Source organism: Podarcis liolepis (genome assembly GCF_965112155.1).
Source record: "Podarcis liolepis genome assembly, chromosome: 6".
NCBI classification, from domain to species: domain Eukaryota; kingdom Metazoa; phylum Chordata; class Lepidosauria; order Squamata; family Lacertidae; genus Podarcis; species Podarcis liolepis.
Genome location: NC_139559.1, coordinates 96,958,212 through 96,979,741, shown reverse-complemented (window position 1 = coordinate 96,979,741; position 21,530 = coordinate 96,958,212). Strand labels below are relative to the sequence as shown.

Genomic DNA, 21,530 nt, shown 5'->3' with positions numbered 1-21,530 from the left:
CGCGGTGCTGGGAGTCGATCGCTCTTTCCGTGGGGTGAAGCCGCAAAGCCAGTGCCGGAGAGCTCTGACCTTCTTCCTGAGACTATTCAGCTGCTAAACAACCATCCGTGAGTTGGTGAACTTTTTATGAGTTTGGAATTAAAGGGGGGGGCGTTTAAATTTGACACCAAACCGGGAAAGTGCAAACAGGAAGCCCACTTCCCGGACTTGTTTAAAGGATCAAAGCAAAGGCATTTACAGCTAATGCTTTGGAGAAGGACTGAAAAAATTTACATCTGAACATCAAGAGATGACCTCCCCCCCTTAGGGAAGAGAGGGGGGAAGATAAATCAATCTCTAATTGAGCTTTTGTTTACTGAGCTCCCTGCAACGGACTGCTAGACTGCTCAGCTGTTACATTGTTATGCTGATACTTGCACTACAGAGAGACATTGTCATTTCGTTACCTTAAGCTCTGCAAAATCCTGCAAAAGGGGATGTTTTGAAGGTCTTCATGTGATTTGAAACTGTTGCTAACTTTTTAGGGACACTTTGGAAAGTTGGGGAAAGTTTAAATTTTAACCCCAGTGGTGGATACAGTGTCCCTCTAGAGGAAGATTGAGACTGTGCAACTGCTGGGGGAATTTTCCATTCTAATTCCTAGATTTGGGGACTTTCCACTGGAAGATTCAACCGTGGGACTGACCTTGATTTTCAGACAGAAGTGGGATGACTGGCAGGACAAGATCAGCTAAGATAAAAGCACTACAGCCTGGCATAAGTACTCAACAACACAGATCATCGGTTCCTGACCTCCCAGTGACACAGGAGGAAGATTCAGAACAAATTAGGCCCAGAGGAATGGCATCAGGAGAGGATTTTACTTCAGTGCTAAATAAAATCTATGAAAAATTGGATGGCTTAAGTAAGCAAGTTACTGACCAATCAAATAAAATTGACCAAAATACTGCCAGTTTAAACAAGTTAAGCCAGCAAGTGAATTCCAACGCACAATCTATTGGAGAACTATTGGAAACATCTGCGTCAAACTGTAAAATTGCTGAGGAGGCGAGGGAAGAAGTGGAGGCTGTGCAAGAAGAAATAAAACAGATGCGTAAACAGATTGGGGAAAATCAAGCACTACTGTCTATGATTGAGTTGAAGGATAAACAGAACAATCTGAGGCTCAGGGCAGTTCCAGAAATTGAAAAGGAGAATTTAAGTGAATACCTTACAAAGGAATTTGAAAAATCTTGGGCACTAAAAGAAGATAAGGACTTTAAAATAGTAAGTGCGTTCAGACTTGGAAAGGGAGGGAGAAAGAACAGATCGAGAGACTGTTTAATCTCCCTCAGAACGAAGGAAGAGAGAGACAAGATATTGAGTGCGCACTTCAAGAACGCTCTGGAGGTTCAAGAATCAAGAGTGGAAAGTTATAAAGATATTCCTAAACAGAGCTAACTACGGAGATTTAGTGGCCCTGTTGAGAAGCAACAAGATTATTTTTAGATGGGAATTTCCCCAGGGGCTCTCCTTTACTTATAGAGGGGAAAAGGTTAAAATAAGATCAGTCGAAGATAAGGAGAAATTTTTGAGTGATCACGAAGAGGACCTTCAAAAAGGACCCGTGGAAGAACTTAGAGCCTTAAGAGCTGGTCTAGCAGGTCTAGTATCGACCCCCTTGGGACTTGACAAGACAGAGAGAGAGATACCACCGCCTAAGGGAGAAGAACTTTTGGGAGCAGTAGGAGGAATATAAAAACAGCACAACATGTCTCTGCAACTACTAAGTTGGAACATTCATGGTCTAAACTCCCCAGAAAAAAGGAGGAAAGTTTTTTATCTATTATAAAAGGAGCAATTGGACTTAATTTGCCTACAGGAAACACATGTGATTAGGCTTCATAGGAAAGTATTGATCAATAAAAGGCTAGGCCAAGAATTTATTTCATCGGACAAAGTCAAGAAGAGGGGAGTGGTTATTTATGCAAAAGAAAGCTTATTACCAAAATTTGTTTTTAAAGATGAACAAGGCAGAATTTTAGCAATTGAAATCCAATCCCAAGGAGAAAAATTTTTGATTTTAGGAATCTATGCACCGAATGAGGGGAAAGCGGAGTTTTACAAGAAACTACATGAGACATTGTTGGACTATATGGACTATAACATTATCATGATGGGGGACATGAATGGGGTGGTATCTACGAATATGGACAAGGCACAGAGAGAGGTGATTACCAAAGACGGCAGACTACTGAAAACTTTCCTTGAATTGACTGACAATATGGATTTGATCGATACTTGGAGAACTAAGAACCCCCTAGGAAGAGAGGGCACATTCTTTTCTGAGGCCAAAATGACATGGACTAGAATTGACCAAATTTGGAAAACTAGAGGTCTGGCACCAAAGATAAAAAAGGTAGAAATTTGCCCAAAAACTTGCTCCGACCATAACGCTGTAAAGATGGAAATGAAATTAACACCAGTCGGCTCCTTCAGATGGAGGATGAATGACACCTTACTAAGAGACCATGATGTTATTAAGAAGGCCCAAAAGACTTTGAGAGACTATTTTGAAGTGAATTTGAAAACCACGGTTGAAAAAAGAGTAATCTGGGACGCAAGTAAGGCGGTTATGAGAGGGTTTTTAATCCAGCAGAATGCAATAAAAAAGAGGACTCAAAATGAGAAGAAGGATAAAATTCTGGAGAAAATAAAAGAAGGTGAGACAAAACTAAGATCTAAACCCAAATCACAAGAGATTCTGAGAGAAATCAAGTTGTATCAAGTACAGTATATGAAAATGATAAATCAAGAAGTGGAATGGAAAATTAAACAGATGAGGCAAAAGACTTTTGAATCGGCCAATAAATGTGGAAAACTGCTAGCTTGGCAGTTGAAAAAGAGACAGAAATTAAATACTATCACAAATTTGGAGATAGAAGGAAGGGACATTCAGAATCCAGCCGAGATCAGAAGGTGCTTCCAGAGATACTTCAAACAACTCTATACACAAGGGCCACAAAAAGAGATGGATATAGATCAATTTATAAGAATTAATGGACTACAAAAAATCTCTCAAGAAAAAAAGACAATGTTGAACCATCAAATTACAGAACAGGAGATTGAAGGTGCCATCCAGAATATGCAGTTGGGAAAATCTCCAGGGCCAGATGGGTTGACTGCAAAATATTACAAAATTTTGAAAGAATGGTTAATTCAACCATTAAAGCAAGTTTGTAATGAGATTTTGGAGGGGAAGAAGGCACCTGAATCGTGGAAAGAAGCTTTCATTACACTTATACCGAAAACTGAGGTTGAAAAGGCACAACTTAAGAACTACCGCCCCATATCCTTGTTGAATGTGGATTACAAAATTTTTGCTAACATTTTGGCAAATAGGCTGAAGAGGGTCTTGGTTGAGGAGATACATCGAGACCAAGCCGGCTTTCTCCCTGGCAGACATCTGTCTGATAATACAAGAAATATAATTAATATTTTGGAAAAACTACAAGTAAATATTAATACTAAAGCAGTTATAATTTTTATAGATGCGGAGAAGGCTTTGACAATATTTCTTGGAATTTTATGAAGAAAAATCTTCAGGGTATGGGGGTGGGCCAAGGGTTCGAAAACGGTATAAGTGCAATTTACTCAGAGCAGAAAGCTAAATTGATAGTTAACAATGTGGTGACAGAAGAATTTAAGATAGAAAAAGGAACACGACAGGGATGTCCTATCTCCCCATTACTTTTTATCTCGGTCCTGGAGGTTCTGCTGAACATGATTAGAAGGGACCGCTTGATAGAAGGTATTCGGGTCGGAGCTAAACAATATAAATTGAAAGCTTTTGCAGATGACTTGGTTTTAACACTACAGGAGCCAGAATCTAGTACAAAAAGGGTATTAGAACTGATTCAGGAATTTGGTCATGTGGCAGGATTTAAGTTAAACAAGTTAAAGACTAAGGTACTCGAGAAGAATTTAACTCCAATTGAGAAGGAGAGGTTTCAGAAAGAGACAGGGTTAACGTTGGCTAAGAAGGTAAAATACCTGGGGGTTCATTTGACTGCTAAAAATCTGAATTTATTTAAAGATAACTATGAGAAATGTTGGTTGGAGGTAAAAAAAGATTTGGAAATCTGGTCAAATCTGAAGCTTTCCTTGTTGGGCAGAATTGCGGTTATAAAAATGAATGTATTGCCAAGAATGTTATTTTTATTTCAAACATTACAAATTGTGGACAAGATGGATTGTTTCAAGAGGTGGCAGAAAGATATTTCTAGATTTGTCTGGCAGGGCAAAAAGCCCAGAATAAAATTTAAAATATTGACCAACACTAAGGAAAGAGGCGCGTTTGCCCTGCCAGACCTCAAACTTTATTATGAATCAGCAGCATTCTGCTGGTTGAAAGACTGGCTGCTTCTTGAGAACACAGACGTATTAGACTTAGAAGGTTTTAATAATGCATTCGGATGGCATGCATACTTGTGGTACGACAAGGTAAAAGTTCATAAAGCATTCAAAAACTATATTGTCAGGAAAGCTTTGTTTAATGTCTGGACAAGATACAAAGACCTATTGGAAAATAAGACCCCAAGGTGGTTGTCACCAATGGAGGCAAAGGCTGTGAAAAAACTCAATATGGAGGCCAGTTGGCCGAAATATTGGGAAATTTTAGAGCAAGAAGGAGATAAACTAAAATTGCAGAGTTTCGAGAAATTAAAATATAAAGTGTGAGATTGGTTACATTATTTTCAAATAAGGGAGGCTTTTAATTTGGATAAAAAAATTGGCTTCCAGGTGGAGAAATCAAAATTGGAAACGGAACTGCTAGTTCCAAAAGCTAAAATACTATCAAGAATGTATAACTTGCTGTTAGAATGGAACACGCAGGATGAAATGGTTAAGTCAGCTATGATTAAATGGGCACAAGACATTGGACATAACATTATGGCGGCGGACTGGGAGCAGTTGTGGACCACCGGTATGAAATTTACGGCATGCAATGCCCTAAGAGAGAATATTATGAAAATGGTATACAGGTTGTACATGACCCCAGTCAAGCTTGCAAAAATTTATCATCTGCCCGATAACAAATGTTGGAAATGTAAAGAGACTGAAGGGACCTTCTTTCACCTTTGGTGGACATGCCCAAGGATAAAGGCCTTTTGGGAAATGATATATAATGAAATGAAGAAGGTATTTAAATATACTTTTTTGAAGAAACCAGAGGCCTTTCTCCTGGGCATAGTTGGCCAATCGGTGTTAAAAAAGGATAGAACTTTGTTTATGTATGCAACAGCAGCAGCAAGAATACTTATCGCAAAGCATTGGAAGACGCAAGACCTACCGACTGTGGAAGAATGGCAGATGCAAGTAATTGACTATATGGAGATGGCAGAAATGACTGGCAGAATCCGAGACCAGGGAGAAGACTTGGTGGAAAAGGACTGGAAGAAATTTAAAGACTACCTGCAGACACACTGCAAAATCCATGAATGTTAAAAGGATGTGAGATATAAAGTAATATGGCATTAGTGAATAAGCTATGATTATGTAATAAGGAATGTAATAGGGATGAAGGTTTGGAAATAAGACTTATTTAAATATTTTAATAGATAACGAGATTTGAAAGAGGATAGGGATCTGCTGAATCTGATGGTATAAACAGGAACACAAGGAAGGGAGGTGTGGGGAAGCCAAGAGACAGGGTGAAGAAACTTAGAACTTTAAAGGGGAAAATGTTTATTCTTTCTTTTTTTTATGTATTCTCTATCTTCTTTGTTTTATGTTATGTATTGTTTTATTTTTTATATGTTCTTAGGTATCTTTTAAAAAAATCTTAATAAATATCTTATAAAAAAAGGTAAAAAATTGTTGCCCAGTGTATAATTTAATATCTTTTGGGGGCAATTCCAAACCTGTTATTCTAAGAAGAAAGGCCTCTGGTTTCTTTATAAATGTATATTTCAACATTTTTTTCAATTCATGATAAATCTTTTCCCAGAAGTCTTTCACCTTGGGGCAGGTCCACCACATATGATAGAAAGTACCTTTGTTTTCTTTACATTTCCAGCAATGGTTATCACAGTTATGATAAATCTTTGCTAATTTAACAGGGGTCAGATACCATCTATACATCATTTTCATTATGTTTTCCTTTAGTACAGTACATGCAGTGAACTTGACCCCTTTCTTCCACAATCTTTCCCAATCCTCAAACATGATGTTATGTCCTACATGTCTTGCCCAATCTATCACCACTGATTTAACTTGTTCATCCTTCGTATGCCACTCTAACAATGGGAAATGTAGTGTTTTCAAAGCCCCCCCCCCAATGTTGCAGGGGGCATTCTCTGGGTGTTTGGTGCTGCTTTGGAGTGAATCAGATGACATTGGACCTTTGGAGAAATCGTGACCCTGTGGGTTAGGGCACTGAAGCCTCATTTTTGGGGGGGGTGCGCCATAAAACGTGAGGTTTTCACTGCCATGGATCACAAAACGGCTGCTGTTTTGTGCAAAGCTGGTAGACTGAGAAACTAGTATTTTATTTTTAAAAAGATAAACTAAAGGTGTGTGCTTACAGGTAAACAGATACCAGTGTGCATGCCCATTATGATCTCAGGCAAGAATCAAGAAAATACAGCTGGTCCCTCTTAACTGACATTCTGAACTGAACAGAACTGAAGGGAGGGGCTGGTTCTGGAGCAAAGCTGTTTAGATTGGGTTTGGGTGGATGCGAAGAGGATGCCTCCAACTTCTTGGGCTTTGCTTCTCAACTTATTCTGCCTTCTGGGACCCCCCAGCCCAAGACCAACCACCTCTTGGATAGGTGAGCATGCAGATATTTTGGAATGTGAGTGTGGGGCAGGATGACCGCGTATGAAAGCTCATTTGAGCACAAGTGCTGGCCCCCCTTTTCTCTCCCATGGAGGCCCTGAACTGGCCAGCTCCTGGTTCAGGGCCTCCAAGGGAGAGAAAAGGGAACCTCAGTTACTCTTTGCCTTCTGAGGACAATGTCTCACTCCCAGAGCCCCAAGACTTACGGCTGCTGCTCTAACAGCCTCATGACATCCAAGGGATCATGAGCAAAGCACACAAGCCCTGCCCGCCAGATGTGAAGCACTCTACGGAGAGAATTTGGGTTTTTTAATTGGCCCTGCTCCTCCAATATCCCACAGAGTTTCAGCCCTTGGGGAATTTGATTTCTTAAACATACACCTTCCCCTTCCTTGTGTCCCTGGGGAGAAAAGCCAATCCTGCTTTCTTCCTTTGGTAATTTAATCAGAGGAAATAAACTCTTTCAATGGTCTAATAGATTTGCTGAATCATGAATTCTGCACATGCACAGAAGCTATACCTCTTGAAACCCCAAAGATGGGCAAGATGGGGCATTGCTCTCCACCTGGCTCCACCGGATATTGCTGATGGCCAATGAAAGCCCAAGTAGGGATTTTTAGTGGGGATGTTGCTGTGGTATATTGGAGGAGCAGGGCCAGGGGGCTAACTTGGACACCTGAGAACACACAAAAGCAGCAGCAAAACAACGACATGTTTCCTTTTAAATGGACCTTCCTGCTGAGTGTAAAGCGCAGATCCTCATTTTTAAAGGGAAAAGGGAGAGAAGGCTTCTCCCAAAGTGTTAGAAGGCCACAAATAATGTAACAATAGAACAAAACAAATGTGCCGTTTCATGTGATACAGAATCCTATGTGCAAATCTGTTAGATTGAGAAATTTGTACTAAATAAGAAAAAAAAAATAAAGGTGTGTGCTTGCAGGTAAACAGATTGGAGATTTTCTGCAAGATGTTGTGAGATCTCATTGAAGTCTTGCAAGATGTCTAGGAGAGCAAAATATGTATTTAGATTTGGGAGAGATCTTGCATGCTCTTTCAGGGACCAAAGCCATCATTGCTGCAGCGCCAAAGGCAGGTGGCTAAGGGGTGGTGAGTGTCCCACGGGGCGAAATGGGATGTACCACCCCCCCCTCAAGCTCAGGATTCCAGAACTAACAACTGTCAGTTGGGAGGGACGGAAGGCAAGGACCCACAGCCCAGGTGGGGCTCGCTAGCTTGGGGAGGAGGTGTGTGATTCCTCAGCTGGAGTAGATGCAGGACAGTTGAGGCTCACATGCCTCATCACCGCAAAAGCTGTAACTGGAAAGCTGTCCTGGCTAGGCCTGTGTCCTTTGGCTCCAGTTGGGAGTGAAACAGATGACGTCTGATTTTGGGCGAAATGTTTTTTTTTAAAAAAAAATTATGATTTTCATGTTTATACATTTCAATAATTTTGCAGTCATTTTAACATTTCAAAACTTGACTTCCTTCTCCCTCTTTCTGCAGTTCCTTAAATTGATTCTTCATATCTTATGCATATCCAAATTACCTTAATTTCTTCATTTATGCATCTGCTTTAAATATATAATCTTATTAAACTGCAGGTTATTCCAATAATCCTGCCAATGTTCTTATCTGTTTACAGTTTGTAACTACCGGTATTCATTAAACCATTTCCATTCTTTAATAAAAAGTTTGTTCCCTTGCTCCTAGAAACGGTCAGCATGCGACAGAGGCCACATCCTGGGAACGGCTTTGACTGGCCACCTAAACCAGGTGAGGGCAGCCAAGGAGTCTCAAATGCTCAGGAACTTCCCCTGTGTGCCAAGACAGGCTCCAGCAGATTGAGCGGACAAGACCAAGCGTGGGCCCAGTGGTCAAGAAGGTGGTTTCTGCAATGCTGTGGAGGGAAGTGAGGGGCAGATGGGGCTCATCCACCTAGAAAGACAGCCCATCGAGGAGAAGGAAAACTCTGATCCTAATTTGCCTTGTGGGATATCTTTGGGAGCTGAAAAGGCTAAGGAGTAAACCCTACACAAATCTGGAGTGGAGTCCCTCAGGCGGTTGGATGGCGCCGTTTACAACCCCTTCTGACAACTCCTGCAGCCCAACTGGTGCCTAACTCTGCTTTCCTTGGAGACACATCTGCAAGGCCAAGAGAGGGAGTCTTGTCATCTGGGAAGCCCAGGACCTCCAGACACACTGCCCAGTCTTGCTCCCTGGAGAGGTCCCTTTGGGACTGCTGACACCCTTGCTTGACTTTTGACCTCACCCCTGGAGGCGCACTCCATTGCTTCTCAAGACAGACAAATGCCAACATTAAAAAACTATTTAAAAGAATTTTATTTCATTCACAAAAGACAATCTGGCATGTGATTAGGACAGTGGTTTTCAGACAATGGGTGACACGTTTATTGATCCAGTTTGGAAGTCTCTGTCTTGTCTTCGCACATGCGCAGTTCCATCTAGGAGCAACAACAATGGAAGGAGCCAAACTGTCGACTCCTGCAGTGAGACTCAGGATTTCCACTCATGCTCACAAACGTAGGAAAAGGCACCGCCTAGGATAAAAGGATGATCACAGAGTAGCATGTTTGTAAAGGAACTTGATTAGAATAATAATAATGATTTTTTTTTCCTATTTGGTTTTGTGGGGAAGGGGGGGGGCTGGGTCTTGGTGGGGAGGGAGATCTGTGCTGGAGCTGCTGGTCTCACTGCTGTCGCTGCCCGGAAGAGAAAATAAGACAAAAGATTTTTAATCTTTCCATTTATTATTATGTTGACAACCCATCTTTCCTTCAAGGATCTTCAGGTGGCTTACGCTATTCTCCCTTTCTTTAATTATACTTATTTCCTCATTCCATTTCTCTTCCAATATCTCTTCCTCCTCCTCCTCGCAGACCAGGAGGTGGATTTTAGGGGCACGACAGCAGGAGGCCAGCAGGAGGCCAGCCTGCCACACTGGCCATTCTCTCTTTCAACAGCCTTTGAGAACAACTGAGTAGGCATCTAGAGCGTCAACTGAACAGGCATATGGATCAGCTAGTCACTGGGCACAGTCTATTCTTTTGGAGGGGGCTTTCCCCAGTTTCCATTTATAAGAAGTTTGAAAGGTTGCCTCTTTATAAAGTCTGTTTCCTTGTGACGAGAGACCACACTGGAGACTCAGTGTTTTTGAAATATATCAAGGTAAAGGGACCCCTGACCATTAGGTCCGGTCATGGCTGACTCTGGGGCTGCGGCGCTCATCTCGCTTTATTGGCAGACCGGTCACGTACAGCTTCCGGGTCATGTGGCCAGCATGACTAAGCTGCTTCTGAACCAGAGCAGCGCACGGAAACGCCCTTTACCTTCCCACCGGAGCGGTACCTATTTATCTACTTGCACTTTGACGTGCTTTCGAACTGCTAGGTTGGCAGGAGCAGGGATCGAGCAATGGGAGTTCACTCCGTCATGGGGATTCGAACCGCCGACCTTCTGATAGGCAAGTCCTAGGCTCTGTGGTTTAACCCACAGTGCCACCCGCATCCCTATTATTTATTTATTTAGATACTTGGGTTTTGGGCGAAGGGAGAACTGGGTCTTGGAGCGGGCTAGAGCTGTACTGGAGCTGCTGGCCTCACTGCTATCGCTGCCTGGAAGAGAAATGAAGAGAAAAAATTCTTAATTGATGACCCATCTTTCCTGCAAGGATCTCCAGGTGGCTTGCGTTATTCTCCCTCCCTTCCTCATCCCATCCCTGAACTCTTCTTGAATCAGGGAGCTGCCTCCCCCCATCCCAGTGATCAAGATTCTCTCTGGCCTCCCTGTTCCTCAAGAACAAAGATCAACACTCCCCATCTATAGATCGGTGGCATCCATCCCCTGGTCGCTTGGTCTTACATAAATTGTTTCCACCTTCACTAAAGATTCCTTCTGATCTTCATAACCATCACTTCATCCTCCCATTTCTCTTCCAATATCTCTTCCTCCTCCTCCTCACAGACCAGGGGATGGATCTTTGGCACGTGGCAGCAGGAGACCAGCAGCTCACGCAGCCAATCTTTATAAACTAATCTAACCATGACATGGTTCCCTACGTTTCTGAATCTTGAGGGATAGTAAAAGAAACAGAATGCAGAAGGAATTAGGAATCCTACTTATACTTCATATGGAGAAAGTTTCTTCATTACACCAGAAAACGTATTTCCTTTCTCACAAACTACCTCCTCAAACTAAATATGCTCATCTTTAGTTTTATATTCCCTCTCCTCTTTTTTCCAGTTCTGCCTCTCCTTTCGGCGCTTTTCTTTTCTTGATTCTCCAATTAGTCCGGCCGTTTCTCCCAGACCACGCTACACCATCTTTGCCATCTTTATAGATTCGTGTTTAATATAAGTTCAATATTAAAAGTGTTGCCTTCTCTTTTACCTTTGTTTTCCAGTAACTTCCACTCTTTTACCACAAACAGCACTGACAATCCAAGTCTTTTAACTCAGTCTCTTTCGCTGGGCTCACGCCACTTCAAAGTAAAAAACAAGTTAAGTCCTTGAATTCCGCTTCTTTTAATGGGCTACTATGCTGCTGCAGAGTGAAATTTGAATCTGTCTTCCTTTTCTTACTGGTACTTGTTAGAGAAATCTTCGCTTATGGTTAAGTATAATGAGAAAGATTTCCAATATATTTAAGATAAAATCTCCCGTTCTTTACTCTTTATGTGCTAGTCTTTTGGGTCTGTTTCTGAGCAGTTCACTTTGTATAAAGAAGTCTCACAGACCCTCTTCTCCTCAAGCTCTCCTTGTTAGCTTAGTCCAGTAATTAAGGGGATGGAGAAAGTGAAAGATTTTGCTGCCGTTCTTACCATTTGGGACTTGGAGGCTTGCTGCTAAGGATTGCTCGTGTCCTTGCGTCTAGGTACTCTCTGTCGACTTACCTCCTGGTTAGGACGTGGGCTTTTTTGATGCTGCCGGACAATGTCAGCCCTGGGCCACGCCCAGAGCCTTTTTGGGGGGCGTGTAGCCTCCGTGTTGCCCCCCCAAAGTTCCCTCTAACAGCTGCTAGGCGCGGAGAACCCACGAAGCACATCCACAACGGAGGGCGGAAAAACTGGAAGCCCTTACATACCAGGTTTGGGAGGGGGATTTGGTCTGCGATAGGCTTTTTCCGTAGGGACACAGGTGGCCCCAGAGCCTATGGCTTGCTGATCAGAAGGTCGGCAGTTCGAATCCCCGCAACGGGGTGAGCTCCCGCTGCTCGGTCCCAGCTCCTGCCAACCTAGCAGTTCGAAAGCACAAAGTGGAAGTAGATAAATACCGTATTTTTCGCTCTATAGGATGCACTTTTTCCCCAACAAAAATTTGGTTTTGTAATTTGGAACTAATGTGATTTGATTGGTTTGCTAATAAAAATTATTTTGTAAAAAAAAAAAATCAGGGGAAATGTGTGTGCGTCCTATGGAGTGATTGCAGGCTGCGCAGCTAAGCCCAAAGCCGGAACAGGGAGAAGGAGTGCTGCACAGCGCTCCGTCTCGCTGTTCTAGCTTGGGGTTAGCTGCGCAAAGCCTCCGCAGGGCAGCGGGGTGAAGGCACCCTGCTGCCCTGCGGAGGCTTCAAAGGCCGTCCCCGAAGCCAGAACAGCGAGGCGGAGCACTGCGCAGAGCTCCGTCTCACTGTTCTAGCTTGGGGATGGCTGCGCAAAGCCTCCGCAGGGCAGCGGGGTGCCTTCACCCCACTGCTCTGCAGAGGCTTCAAAAGCTGCACTCTGTTGGCTTCAGGCAGCTATCCGCAAGCTTTCAGAGCGCAGTAGGAGTTCCCGCTGCGCTCCGAAGGCTTGTGGATAGCCGCCTGAAGGCTGGAGAGGGAGAGGGGTCAGTGCACACCGATCCCTCTTGCTCTCCAGGCTACACTTCGCTGGAAAGGCGCTGCACCATTTTCCCTCTCTGCGCAGTGCCCCTTCAGCGAAGCAGGAGGAAAATGGAAGGGGCTCCGTTTCTCCTGCCGCTTCGCTGAAGGGACGCTGAGCAGAGAGGGAGAGAATTCCCCCCCCCCCGTTCTCCCCCCTCCTATGGTCCAGTGCATCTTATGGTCCGGTGCGTCCTATAGAGCGAAAAATACGGTAGGTGCCGTTCTGGTGGGAAGGTAAACAGTCTTTCCGTGCACTGCTCTGGTTTCGCCAGAAGCGGCTTAGTCATCCTGGCCCCATGATCCGGAAGCTGTACGCCGGTTCCCTCAGCGTATAGAGCGAGATGAGCGCCCAACCCTAGAGTCGTCCGCGAGTGGACCTAACGGTCAGGGGTACCTGTACCTTTACCTAGGCTTTTTCCAGATCTGCCTTACTGCCCTATGTTTCTAAATCTTGAGGGAGAGCATAAGAAGCAGAATGCAGAAAGAATTAGACATCCTACTTACACTCAAGAAGAAGAAATCTTAATTTTGCCGGAAAACATCATTACTTCTCACAAACCACCTCCTTTCTCCTGAACTGTCCTCAGATAGTTGCTCTTCCCAAAGTCCTCGGCCAACTCACTCAGCAGGGGGACGTGTCACAATGGAGGCCCTGACCCTGTTGCTTTAGCTACCTTGCTTAACAATGTGAATTGTTCCCCTTAACATTAATTTTTCAAATACATCTTCCAGTGGGTTTTTATTTTATTTATTTAGGAAGGATCTAGAGCTGGCTTCATCCAGCACGGTGCACTTCTGGACAGGACAGGAAACACCTTGCAAACACACACTTTTCAACATGGCGGTGTCACCAAGGAAAAACACTCCTGGCCTAGACTATGGCTGCTGTTTCTCAATTAATAGTAAAAAATGACCCTTCTCAACATCCTGTAATAATCTGCCCAGTATTAGGATGGACAGGAGCAGGACTTCACCCTTAGACCCCCTCATCCCCCTGTTTCTTTCTGTTTCTGCCCAGTGTCTTCTGCCAATCAACAGCTTTCCTTAGCTTGCAAGGAAGTGAAATGTTATGAGTTACTTGGTGCCAGACTCCCCTTTGCCATGAGTTTCTGGGTGCCAGGCACTGAACCCCTGGACACTGAACATCGGGGGAATTGATCTAAGCCATGTTTAAATGTACCCCAAGCTCTACATTTGATTGTTGGTTATTAAAAACTGATTGGAACCATTTTATTTCATTGACAAAAGAAATTTTGACATGTGATTATGATAACAGTTTATATAATAAAGGTGACAAGTTTATTGATCCTCTTTGTAAGTTATTATTTGTCTAACGTATTTTTTATATATATTAATCAGTAAGGGGGTGGGGTGGGAAGCAGTGTTGCATATGAAACGGGTGGGTGGCTGTCATTAATCCAGATCCATTTCATAGAATCATAGAAACTTATAGCTGGAAGGGACACCAAGGGTCATCTAGTCCAACCCCCTGGGATGCAGGAATCTCAGCAAAAGCATCCATGGCAGACGGCCACCCAACCTCTGCTTAGTAACCTCCAAGGAAGGAGAGTCCACCACCTCTCGTGGGAATCTGTTCCAACGCCAAACAGCCCTTACTGTCAGAAAGTTTTCATGAATGTTTAGTTGGAATCTCCTTTCTTATAACTTGAATCCATGGGTTCAAGTCCTACCGTCTAGAGCAGGAGAAAACAAGCTTGTTCCCTCTTCCATGTGACAGCCCTTAAGATATATGAAGATGGCTGTCAGATCTCCTCTCAGTTTCCTCTTTTCCAGGCCAAACCTACCCAGCTCCTTCAAGGGTTTCTCTTCAATCTTAGTTTACAGGCCCTTGGTTGTCTTGGTTGCCCTCCTCTGCACACATTCCAGCTTGTCAACACCCTTCTTAAATGATGGTGCCCAGAACTGGACACAGGACTCTAGGTGTGGCCTGACCAAGGTAGGAGAGAGTAGGACTTGGACTTCGTTTCATCAGGACCCTGGACTTCCATAGATGCAACCGAGAACAGTGTGACCATTTTCTGCTGCTGCACATTCCTTGTGGCTGAGGCTCAGGGTAACGCCCCCGGGACCTTTCTGTTCATGGTGTCCATGGAGGCGCAGGTCAATTCTGTGTCCAGGGCAGCTGTTGACCAGCTTCATCTAGTACGCAGGCTGAGACCCTACCTGCCCACAGACTGTCTAACCGGAGTGGTGCATGCTCTAGTTATCTCTTGCTTGGACTACTGCAATGCGCTCTAGGTGGGGCTACCTTTGAAGGTGACCCAGAAACTACAAATAATCCAGAATGTGGCAGCTAGACTGGTGACTGGGAGTGGCCCCCGAGACCTACATTGGCTCCCAGTATGTTTCCGGGCACAATTCAAAGTGTTGGTGCTGACCTTTAAAGCCCTAAACGGCCTCGGCCCAGTATACCTGAAGGAGCGCCTCCACCCCCATCGTTCTGCCTGGACACTGAGGTCCAGCGCTGAGGGCCTTTTGGCGGTTCTCTCCCTGCGAGAAGCCAAGTTACAGGGTAGTGGTGCCTGCCCTGTGGAACCCCCTCCCACCAGATGTCAAAGAGATCAACAGCTACCTGACATTTAGAAGACATCTGAAGGCAGCCCTGTTCTGGGAAGCTTTGAATGTTTGACAGACTATTTTATTTTAATATTTTGTTGGAAGCCGCCCAGAGTGGCTGGGTATAAATAATAAATTATTATTATTATATTATGATGATGACTGTGAGGTGTTACAAGTCATTAACTTCAAGCCACACTGCCATGCCTTTGAAGACACAAACCATCCCAGCTTTTCAGAGCCGGCTATCATGGCTTCTTTAATCTTTGTTTATTGCCCCACCATGTGGCTGAATCATATAAAGCACTGACTTTTACATATCTCTTGACCTCTAATTGCAAGAAGATCTTGTTAACTTGGATTATAATCTTTATAAATTGGAGTTGTGGAGCAGGTCCTCGAGAGTGGGGGGGGGGGCTCCCACCATTCCTCCTCAGTCCAGCCCCTGACAACCATGTGGGTTACGGCGTTGAGGGCTCATTTTGTGGGGCGATGTGAAACGTAGTGCTTTCACCCCCAAACCTTGCAGGGGGCATTCTCTGGATGTTTGAAGTGAATCAGACAACTTTTTAGTGTAATGTACTATGAAAAGGTCTTAATGGAATTTTCTTTTTTAAATGGAATTTTAATGGAATTTTCTTTTTTGTTATTACCCTGTTTGCCAGTGTTTGTCCCTGGTAATTAACTGTCCTGATGTCTTTGTAAAACAGAAGAACAACTAAAAACCCACGATGATTTCACTGTACATATACATGGGGGGGGGGACAGAACTTCACTAGACTCCCTCACACCCCACTGCACATTCTTCCCCCATTTTTCTCCTCTTCTTTTTTCCTATTTATTTTGAATTGCTTAGCGGGAGGCAACCTCATATTTTGACTGCTTTAGGGCCTCTAAAGGTCTTCATCTAGCCGTAGGTAGAGATGAAAGGAAGAAGTGAAATACTAAGGGCTGCCTATTTCAGGGAAAGGGCAAGGGAAGGGGGGCTTCTACAAGTTTCACTGGGACCCAGAGGTGTGGATTGTGGTTCTGCGTAGGGATTCTAGCTGCAGCTAGCAGCAACTGACAAATTGGTCCATTTCAGTTTCCATCCATTTCTCATTTTCCCAGTCTTAGATTTGATCCTCCACATTTCTGCAGTACTTTGCATTTTTAAAGAGGAGTCCTCATGCAAATCCAAATCTGCATGCAATTTTCGTAATGTTCGCATTTATGCAAGCAACTTTCCTGAATAAAATGCATGCTTGTATGTTCTGTTTCTACACACACGCATTGTAGAGGTGCTTGGCTGCTTAACATGGCAGACTCAGAGACTGCCTCAGTGATGGAGGGCTTAACACCCAGCACCTCACACACACACACACACACACACACACACACACACACACACCCCGCTTCCATGGAGGCAGGAATGGGCTCAGGAGATGATTGCGGGTCTCCTTTCTAATCGATACTCCTCAACAAGGTATGGAAGACAATTCAGCCTCAGGTTACCCCCTCCCCTCTTCCAGAGTCTCCTGCGAATGGGTGAGATGCTGCCATTGCCACAGACTGGAACAAGAAGCCCACTCCGCCGCTGCTAGTGAGTGAAGCAAGCAGGGGCAGTGGCGTAGCGTGGGGGGTGCAGGGGGGGCCGGCGCAACATCTGGCGGTTAGGGTTAGGGGGCGCAAATCCACGGGTTAGGGGGCGCAAATTACTTGTCTTGCCCCGGGTGCTGACAACCCACACTACGCCACTGAGCAGGGGCGTAAGCCCTGGTATTATAATATAATTGCAGTATTGGATCAGCACAGCTACCCAGATTATTGGACTTTCCTAGTTGGAATGGCTGTATGACAGCTGTCATGATGAGATTCTGCCCTTTAAAATATACTGTACTACAGCACCAGTGATTATAGCGACAGTTCAAATCCTCCGCCTTTTCCAGGCACAGTCCATGCTTACCCTTCAATCTGCCGTTTGCTCCGACTGAGCTTTAAAGAGTGGATTTTTGTGAAGAAAGCTCTGGGGCAAAAACCAGCAACAACAATGCTCAATCAATGCTTTTAAGCATGGACTCTGCCTGGAAAGTGTGGGGCAAAAGGCAAGTGTGGATAAGCCCTCAATTTCATACATACACATACCTCTGTTTTCTCACCACCACCCTCCACAGCACTCCATGCCCAGCTTAGTTCTTGTTGGGCTACTTTTTGACTACCTAAGGCCTGGGGCTCAGAGACTTGAGATCATCACTGTCAGTAATGATGGAACTGTGCCAGAGCTCTCCTTTAAGGCACTAGCATCCCCTGGTGTACATTTGTGCACCATCTCTGCCAAACCCATACACAAATTCAGTCCATTTGTGGTACAGCAGAAAAAGGGAAGATCTACTGCAAAATCAGAACTGCTTGCAAAATCTTCCAACCTCCCCACACTTCTTTGAGGGTGGGTAAGTAAGTTTGCTGTTTTGGATACTGCCTTCAGATATGCATTGGCAAAGGGGAGCTCAATTTATTAGCAGCCCAGGCCAAGCTCTCACAAACAGCAGACGAGGAGGCAAACATGTTTCTGGGCTGCTTCACTTTAGATTGTAGGTGGGATTCCCGAGGTTGAGTGCTGCTACAGACAAAATATATAGACAGATGTGAATTCTGTACATAGAAAACATTTATCAGGGGAAACTGAGGCTGCATTCAGACCTGCGGTTTATAAAGCTAGTGCTTCTGCACCAATTTCTAATGCTCTTTTTACACTCTAGTATCTTGTTGCGTTATGGAACTGTGGCTTTTTGATCAATATATGTTTCTGTGCGCTGCTCTGGTTCCCCAGAAGCGGCTTAGTCATGCTGGCCCCATGACCTGGAAGCTGTACGCTGGCTCCCTCAGCCAGTAAAGTGAGATAAGTGCCACAACCCCAGAGTCGTCCGCAATTGGACTTAACGGTCAGGGGTCCCTTTACCTTACCAGAATTGTATGCCAGTATGTTGTTGTTGTTTAGCCGTTTAGTCATGTCCGGCTCTTCGTGACCCCATGGGCCAGAGCACGCCAGGCACCTCTGTCCTCCACTGCCTCCCGCAGTTTGGTCAGACTCATGTTTGTAGCTTCGAGAACACTGTCCAACCATCTCGTCCTCTGTTGTCCCCTTCTCCTTGTGCCAGTATACTATCCCTAATTTCATCAGTGCAAAACTCCCACAATATCTAAGCCAATGGGAATGCAATATGATTTTTTTATGGAAACAACACAGAAACCAGATTCCACTAGATTTTCAGAAATGGCTTTTCCATCATGTGAAAGATCATAATGAATGCAAAAATGAGCAGGTAAAGAAACGTCGTGAAGATGGAGCAAAGTGCTGCCCTTGTATGGAAGCCTAGTATGGAAGCTTAGTATGGAACTTTTCCACTAGCAACCAAGGGTTGCTCCCAGATAACCTGTTCATTGAGTATTCAGAGTATTCAGCCTGTAGCATTTGCACAAAGTCTGCAGGGCGGTTAGGTGACACCCGCCATTTAAGGAGCCTTCATTCTGATCTGTTTGCAGGGAGTTTTTAGATGACACCATGTTAAGCAATTTTCATCCCACTGTTGGAGAAAATAATAATTTCATAAGACTATCATTTTGATTATTACACTTTCTTTAGTTTATGGCCTACCTAAACTGCAATGTCCTGTGCTTGTCTAGCTTTTACAGTAACAAAACTAGCTGCTTTTAGGTACTGTACATAAGGTCCTTTCCAGAACATTGAAAAGAATAAGCTGTTAGAATCTAGGGTGGCCATTGTATGTCAGGGTTGTGATATATCCAGGATTTGGCTGTTGGAAACAGTGTCTGGGTGGAAATCGCTGAAATGTCCGGGAACAACTTTTGTGTCCGGATTTTTACTTTTCGAACCCTATTGTATGCATGGCAGTTGTGATTAATCTTGAATTGTTTTGTAGACAGCTGAAAGAGGATATTGTAAGACATTTAATGAATAGGAAAATTACCGTATTTTTCGCTCTATAGGGCGCACCAGACCACAAGACACACCTAGTTTTTGGAGGAGGAAAACAAGAAAAAAAATATTCTGAATCTCAGAAGCCAGAAGGGCAAGAGGGATCGCTACGCAGTGAAAGCAGCAATCCCTCTTGCTGTTCTGGCTACTGGGATAGCTGTGCAGTCTGCATTCGCTCCATAAGACGCACACACATTTCCCCTTTTTAGGAGGGAAAAAGTGAGTCTTATAGAGCAAAAAATATGGTAGTTAAAGTCTTACTAAATAAAGACGCTGAAAAATTGTTATATGTAATCACATGATATTATGGATGGGGGCTGATCTGAAGAATCAAATGATTGGTTCAGGGTTGGGTTGCAACTATTAAGATTGCTGTGATCCTTTGATTAGTAAATAGAAGTGATGCGTGTATAAACAACATTGTTTTGAATGTGGTTCTTTACAGCCTCCTTATTCTTGAGGCTATCCCTATGCACTTTTGTATTTCAATAAAGGCCTTTCTTTTCCTTGGAGATGCATCCTTTTCCTTTGGGTTTCTGGAAGGGATACCTCCAGTCTAGGAACCCCTTTTTAAATTTCTCAAAAACTGCATTTTCCCAATGTATTTTCCCATCACTTTCCTTATTGCAAAAAATATGATTTTGAAGGGAAGCGGGATTGCTGTATGAGAACTCCAAAAGCACTACACATTTTGGAAAGTTGCTTGTCTGCCTGTTCTCTTTGCATCGGTCATTACCAAATTTCCAGGTGTGGCTGGTGGCCACTAGACTTGGTGAGGCTGCAAAGAGGTCATGGAGACATAGCCAATGAGTGGCCACAAATTGGTGCTACAGGTTTCTCCATCAGATATCTGTGAGTAGGACTGTCAGTGTCGGTTGCCTGAGGCATGGCCAGCACTATGGACTTATTAATAACCGAACAATGTGTGTCCATGGGAGCATCTTTTGGGGGAATGTTCTGACCATGAGAGCCATTCTGGTGAGAGGATGTGCCCTTTCTTTCCCCCCTGCCCACCACAGCCAGAGGCAGGGGGTCAGATACCTGTGCAACTGCTTACAAGACACTGGCATTTATGCAACTTACCTGAAGGGGGCAGCAACTGGGTGACCTAGACCGAACACTCACACAACATTCTGATATCATGCATAACCCCCACGTTTTGGCACAGTTAGCAGTCAAACTGAGGTCGAAACACTGTCAAGGTGGATCTTTGCAACAGGCGATGAAAGGTTTATTGGGGGAGGGTTTACATTAATTTTTACTGCAGGGTGAAGTTTTAGAATAATTTGCAGAGTAAGTTCTTGTGGTCTTTTCCTACATATGTTGTAAATGTTGTAGCCATTTCTACATTTGGGTGCCCTTTGCATTTAATATTCTGCTTGTGTGGTTTTAGTAATTGGATAGGTGTATCTGAATACAAATGAAAGATAATAACTTGAGAACACAAGAGAGGGTAAACAGAAATATTCACATCCAGAGGCTGAGTCATGGGAATGTCCTGAATACAATCTTGAGCACAAGCAGTATTACGCTGGTCGAACAGCTTTGTGAAAATGGGCTCACATCTGAGCATCAGAACAAGCAGAATATTGCAAGCCTATGACACAAAGAGAAAATGATCATGATATGATGTAGAAGCCAAGCCATTCAGGACTGTATTCCTTTTGTATTTTGCCTTTTTAGACTAAGCCTGAGGGCTGAGACTGTCTGCATACACATTTTCCAAGCACATGACTTCCCCCAAATAATCCTGGAAACTGTAGTTTACCCCTCACAGAGCTACAATTCCTATCACCCATAACAAACTACAGTTCCCAGGATTTTGGGTAGGGGCAGAGAGAAATGTTCTCTAAACATATGGTGTGTACACAGCTGCTGTCTTATTTGTGCCCACCTGCTAGCTGCTCTGGGGTCCCTTTTTGGCTCAGTATTGTGCTAAATTTATTTGAATTCATTTCCAACCTGCCTTCTCCCTACAAAAAACTCATTTCGTGAAGTTCAAAGCTCCCGTAAATAAAGGGGTTGGGCAGTCATGAGGCTCATGGCAGAAGAAGGTCTCTGCTTTAATATCCGCTGTCTCTGCAGATGTTTCCTGCCTGAAGCCCCGGACAGCTGCTGCCCATCAGTGCAGGCAATATTGCACCCCAGGCAGGAATGGTTTCACACACCACAGGTAGCCCTGCTAGCCTGTTGCTGCAACATAAACAATAGTCTTGTAGTGTGCAGCTGACAAACGTGTATTATTAAGCTTTTGTGCACTACAAAAGGCACATTTC

General features: G+C 44.0%; 1 protein-coding gene across 1 annotated transcript in view; it reads right to left on the bottom strand.

Moving 5' to 3' along the window:
- DARS2 (aspartyl-tRNA synthetase 2, mitochondrial) overlaps positions 1-21,530 on the bottom strand; it is a 1,012,941-nt gene that overhangs the window by 646,932 nt on the left and 344,479 nt on the right. The window lies entirely within an intron of this gene.